The sequence below is a fragment of the Leucoraja erinacea genome, unplaced genomic scaffold (genome assembly GCF_028641065.1).
Source record: "Leucoraja erinacea ecotype New England unplaced genomic scaffold, Leri_hhj_1 Leri_759S, whole genome shotgun sequence".
NCBI classification, from domain to species: Eukaryota; Metazoa; Chordata; class Chondrichthyes; order Rajiformes; family Rajidae; genus Leucoraja; species Leucoraja erinaceus.
Genome location: NW_026576684.1, coordinates 45,399 through 52,213, shown reverse-complemented (window position 1 = coordinate 52,213; position 6,815 = coordinate 45,399).

Genomic DNA, 6,815 nt, shown 5'->3' with positions numbered 1-6,815 from the left:
GCTGGGCTTCCGTTCCATCCGAACATTGTGTCCGATTGGAAGCTTTGTTCTGATCGGCCATCCTCAGTTCCAGTAAAGATGCGATGGCGCAGGAAGTGGCGGACCGTCCCGCTGAGTGACAGGAGAAAAGACTAATCCATGTGGCGCTGAACATGGCAAGGTTTTCTTGGACATTGGATTCCATGTCCAGGGTCTCGAATGGTCTCAATCCACGTCAATAGTATTAACAAGTTCCGTTAAAAATTAGCAAATTCCATTTCACAGTCCAGAACAATAATCCCTCAAATAGTAGGCCCTCTAATATAATATTCAATCTTCCATGCTACCCAAATTACTCATAATGGTGTTTGAGCTGTGATTCTGAGTTTTCACTGTCTGCACTGAGTTTTGTCACTTGATTGCACAATCCTCAACACTGCTAACCACAAAAACATTATTTAGTGATTAAGCAACTCTACAACCAATAGATGAGATTAAAGTTAACACAACCCTACACATACAGGAGAGCAGATCAATCTGCGCTCATGCAGCTTTTAAGATTTTTAAACTTTGTTACCTTTTACATTAGACCACCCATGAGAACAAAGCTTGCCTGCCTGCCCTCTCATCTTGTCCTCTTGCAGTTTGCTCAGTTTTAAAATTAGCGCTAAAACAATCCAAAATCAGCGGAAAAACGCACAGACTTAACACAGAGTTTACGTGGATTTTGAAGAAGCAGCACCAATGAGAAGCAGGAAGAAGCATTGATTGTCTCAAGCCCGTGGGGGAGTTGAGTAAGTCACAGGGGACAAACAGTTTAAAACTGAGAAATATGGTTTGTAAATTGGTGAATTAGGCAATTTATCAGCCAATGTATGCAAGGCTGCTTTAGGGAGGCGGCCTTGTGAGTAAAGTGTGAGTCTTTGGCTCGAGAGTCTTCGGTGAAGAGGAGACTACGCAATACGCTGGAGAGGGAGAGACGAAAGAAGATGATTAGTTTTAAACTGCAATTTGAGAAGAAGGTTAAATTGGAAGTGTCAGTGATGCAGTTGAACAAAGGGGACAATGAAGGCATGAGAGAGGAGCTGCTCAAGGTAGACTGGTAGAAATGAGGGTGGAACACCAATGGCAGGAATTTCTGGGCATAATCCGGAAGACGCAGGATCATTTCATTCCAAAAAGGAAGAAAGATTCTAAGGAGAGTAGGAGGCAACCGTGGCTAACAAGAGAAGTTAGGGATAGAATAAAACTAAAATAAACGATGTATAACACAGCAAAGTGTACCCGGAAGACAGAGGATTGGGAAACTTTCATAGGACAACAGAAGTACGAGGGGAAGCTGGCTAGGAATGTAGAGAAGGACAGTAAAAGCTTCTTTAGATATGTTAAGGGAAAAAGAAGAGCAAAGTCAACTGGTGGTCCCTTGAAGGCAGACACGAGTGAAATTATTATGGAGGACAAGGAAATGGCAGAAAAGTTGAAAAGGTACTTCGGATACAAGGGGGTCGAGGAACTGAAATAATATTTGTTCGGCGAGAAATAGTATTGGATAGGCTAATGTGACTGAAGGGTGATAAATCCCATGGGCCTGATGGTCTGCATCCCAGGGTCCTCAGGGAGGTGGCTCTAGAAATAGTGGACGCATTGGTGATCATTTTCCAATGTTCAATAGATTCAGGATCAGTTCCTGTGGATTGGAGGATAGCTAATGAATCCCACTTTTCAAGAAATGACCGTCCTTCAGCCGAAAACTGGTGAATTAAAGACCATTATTCGCCTCGCGTCCTCGGTGGGAATCCCCCCCTCCTTAATTATTAAAGAGGCCTAATAATGGGATTGGCATTTGCCTTTCATGATTAGTCCCAATTGGGAATATCTGGAGGAATCAACATGAGCAGCGGGGGACATGCTTGCTGAAACTTCGCGGGGCTGGTGATAGGGAATGCATTTACCGGATTGGTCGCCGTCTGGAGGGGAGCCAGTGGACCTAGTGCATCCGACACTGGAGCTGCGGTCTGATAAGGTCCCCGCACGGGAGGCTGGTGACTAAAATTAGAGCACATGGTCCTGGAGGTAGGGTGCTCGACCGTGGACAGAAAATTGGTTGACAGACGGGAAGCAGGCTGAGTAGGAGTGAACGGGCCCTTTTCAGGAGGGCAGGCAGTGGCGAGTGGATGGCTCCACCAGCTTGGTGTTAGGGCCTGACCTTGATGTTGCTGTACTGAGGGATAACGAAGTCTATCTTTCTTGGCTAACAACCCAACCTTCGACCTCCAAGATGCAGGTCCTTTTTCTATCAATGTTACAACATTTTGAGATTTAAAAAATCAGGTCTGCAAATTATCCCATCAGATAAAGCATAAAAAGAAGTTTAATTTGAAACCTAATTCACTTTCATATCTTCAGTATTAAACAAGTTATGGCCATTTTCATACTCGGAAATTAGCATCTTGTTCCCTATTGCTTTTCCATTGACTTAACACAAAAGCTGTGATCGAGGACAGTCAAAAGCCCATAACTTTCTTAAAAATTAAGAGAACTGAATGAAATTTTCAGTTATTATAGATTGAAGCATTCTGAAACAAATATAAAACATCTTTCATGGATGACCTGAAAGCATATAATTAGTTAATTACCTAATTGTAGCTAATTACAAAATTGACCGTTGTGACTGCCTTGGAAATTCAAAAATGTGATACTCCAGATCAGAACTTTAATGTTGTATTATTTGCTGTAGGTACGTAACAGATAGGTAAATTAATTACAATTTGCCCGTCCCGCTGAGCCACCACAGACGGGGAGTTGAAGGTAGACATAGGGGGGTCCACCTTCAACTTCAGAGCCAAACAAGAAACAGAGTGCTGGAGCAACACAGCGGGCAATGCAGCATCCGCGGAGGGATCATTTCACTTATCAAACCCGCCATTTGGGCCAGGACTTCCCTGCCTCCCCCAACAAAAAGGTCCTGCAGATGAATTTCACCGCAAAAAAGTCTAATTTTTAAAGAACTAGCCTGTTTGCAAAAATGTCTAAGAAGGAAATGTAGATTCACTAAGAATTCAAAGTAAGTAACATTATTTTTAAAACTCACGGGTGAGGCAGCATTTATGTGCCGAAGGAAGGAGCCAAAATTTAATGTTCGGGTCCCCAGAAATTATTCTAGACCCGATCCATTCAATATAATCCTTCGCTCCATAGAACCTGCCTCTCCCGTTACCGATTTCTGCCAGCAGTTTTGTCTACCGCTTTTAGGAACTATGGGTATAGCTAAGGTCCGTGAGGCTGAGGAGACAGAGAGAGGGGGGGGGGGGGGGGGAGGGGGGGGGGAGGGGGGGACAGGAAGAAAGGGGGGTAGACGTACTATACCTCCTGCATGAGAACCAAGAAGCTCATCTGAAATTGAGCCCTCAGACAAAAGCTGGAGTAGCTCAAGAAATTCTCAAGTGTCATCAATGCAGTGACTCTGGAGAGCAGACCTTTCTTCAGGTTTGAACTGAACTCTCATCGGTGAGAGTACTTGTGAGTATTGTCTGAAGAAGGGTCTAAAGGGGAGGACTAGGTGAAACGAAAACCCTCTCCCCAGAGTTGTGCCCATCCCGCTGAATTCACCACAGACAGGGAGTTGAAGTAGACACAGGGGGGTCCACTGGATGGATTTAAGAGCCAAACAAAAAAGAGCTCTAGGGCTGTGAGGAACTCAGCGGGTACCGGAGCAGGCCCGGGAAGGATCCCCCCATATCACTTACCAGGACCGCCGCCACGGGCCAGGAATGGCTGCCTCCTGCCCCCCCCCCTAATGACCCCCCCAACTAATTCAGGAACCGCAGATGCAGCCGTCCATGTTCCGCAAAACGGTCTAAGAAGGAACTGCAGATGCTGTTGTGTCAGTCTAGAGTCATACAGTGTGAAACAGGCCCTTCGGCCCAGCTACCAACATGTCCCAACTACATGTCCCACCTGCCTGCACTTGGCCCATATCCCTCCAAACCTGTCCTATCCATCTAACTGTTTTTTAAACGATGGGATAGTCCCAGCCTCAACTACCTGCTCTGGCGTCATCTGAAGAAGGGTCTCGACTGCAAACCTTCTCTCCAGAGATGCAGGCTGTCCCGCTGAGTTAATCCAGATTGTTGTGCCTATCTTCGGTTTAAACCAGCATCTGCAGTTCCTTCTTTCACATACCTCCTCTGGCAGCCTGTTCCACACACCCATCACCCTTTGTGTGAAAAAGTTACCCCTCGGATTCTTAGCAACCTTTTTCCCTTCACTTTGAACCTATGTCCTCTGGTCCTCGAATTGGTGTTGATGTCGTTCGGAAGAGGGCGGTAAAGGTCTGACTAGGGAGGTGTAAATAGGAGGGAGGATTGAAATTGGAAATTACTTGAAGGGAGAAAAATAAAGCTGAATGTTGGGAGTGGGAGATACAATAGTTCTCTCGATGCTGTTGATGGCCATGCCGAAATAGAACATGCTCTAGAACAGGCTCTTCGGCCCACAAGAACAGTGAGAAGAAGGAATTACTGGTGTGGGACAAGTATTTGATTATGTTGGCTGCTTTTCCATGATCTTAGAGGGGTGATCTTAGAAGAGATGTAAAAGTTCATGAAAGGAATAGATCGGGTAGACGCACAGAGTCTCTTGCCAAGAGTAGGGAAATCAAGGACGAGAGGACATTGGTTCCAGGTGAGGCTGGAAAGATTGAATTTATCTGACGGGTAACTTTGGTCACACAATAGGTGGTGGGTGCATGGAATGAGCTGCTGGATGAGATCGTTTAGTCAGGTACTACCGCAACGTTTAGGAACCATTTAGACAGGTACATGAATTCAAGTTTACACATGAGACTATTAAATAAAATTAAGGCCTATAGGAAAGAACTGCAGATGCTGTTTTAAATGGAAGATGGACACAAAAATGTGGAGTAACTCAGCGGGACAGGCAGCATCGCTGGAGAGAAGGAATGGGTGACGTTTCGGGTTGAGACCCTTCTTATTTACAGTGTCTGGTATTGAAGTGATGTTATTGTGCAGACTAACATCATGAACAATTCACGATAGGAAACACTGATGTATTTAATTTCAGGGAATGAAATTTACCCAAAGCTGATTTCAAATGACATCCACTTCCTGGTCAGGGCTGTGATTGACGTGGCTGAGCTCCGCCTCTCCTCAGCCGGGCCCCACCCCTTTCATTGATTGTTCCGCCACTGTTTCGCGCCCGAAACCCCATTGAACGCGGGTTCAGCAGCAGCCGCGGTGGCTCCACAGCTCCGGGCTCCCCCGGGTCCTAAAGCCCGCCGACACATTGTGGTGTTCCAAGTGAGCTCTGCCTGCCTCTCTGTACAATGCGATAAACCTTCCTTGTTTCTGTTGTAGCCACACCCCTCCCTCGCCGCTTTCTCAGCTACATCGTGGCGGCTATTTGAGGCATGTAAGAGCATATAAAAAACATTTGGACAGGTGCATGGATTTGAACGGATGGGAGGGGGGATGGATGAAACGTGGCACATAGGACCAGCATAGATGGGGCATCTTGGTCGGCATGAAACAAGTAGAAAAATAGAAAAGGAGGGCGACAAAGTGGGAGCGAGGGAGAAAGAGAGGGGGAGAGAGGGAGTCAAGTCAAGTCACTTTTATTTATATAGCACATTTAAAAAACAACTCTCGTTGGCCAAAGTACTTTACATTGGTGGAGGTACTAACGTTATACAACAATGGTTCATAGATTAAATACAAACATCACTACATACATATAGCCCTCGCTCAGAAGAATTCAAGAAAGTCGTGGGAGTAGAGATGAGTTTTAAGTCTCGATTTAAAGGAGTCGATGGAGGGGGCAGTTCTGATGGGAAGAAGGATGCTGTTCCACAGTCTAGGAGCTGCAACCGCAAAGGCGCAGTCGCCCGAGCTTATGCCTTATGTTCAGTAACCCCAAGTCAGCCGATCTGCGGGACCTGGGGGTGGTGTGGTGTGTAAGCAGTCTTTTGATGTAGGTGGGGGCAAGCCCATTAAGGATATTGTCGACATAAAGGAGGATCTTGAAATGTATTCGGAACCGCACAGAGGCCAGGTCGGGTGCCTGTCAGTAGTCTCACTGCGGCATTTTGGACCAGTTGCAGGCGGCACAGAGAAGATTGGCTGATGCCAGTGTAGAGGGAGTTGCAGTAATCTAAGCGGGAGGAGATAAATGCATGGGTGATCTTTTCGAGGTCATCAAACCGGAAATGTTTTATTTTAGCTGTCGTCTGAAGCTGAAAGAAGCTAGCATTGACTTGTTTGTCAAATTTCAATGCTGAGTCAAATATCATGCCAAGATTTTTGACGTGAAGTTTAAGTAGTGGGGTAAGGCTGTGAAGAAATCCAGGCAGATTGGACATGTGCCCTCCTCAGTTAAACTCTCGACTTGGTCTTTCGAAGTCATTTTAACTCCGCTACTTCCTGGTTCAAAACGCATTCCCTTTCGCGCAACTGCTGAACCCCTGCAGTATCGCGAGTGTCTACTGCACACGCTGCCGTCTCGGGGAATAAATGTTATTTGGCTGCAAGTGCTCAATGTGAAGATGTCCTGGCCACTTCCAACTAATCTCACACTAGGGAGGGATCAGTGAGATATTAACAGCCGTGAATAGGGCTTGCGGCAGCCGAAGGCAGAACAGATATCTGGAAAGAGAGCAGGAAACATTTACGAGGATGTTGCCAGAGAGAATAGTTGGGCAGGGTAGGACTTTATTCCTTGGAGCGCAGGAGTGTGAGGTTACCTGATAGAGGTGTATACAATCAAGAGGCAAATAGTTAGGGTGAATGCACAGAATATTTTTACCAGAACCTTTAGGGGAA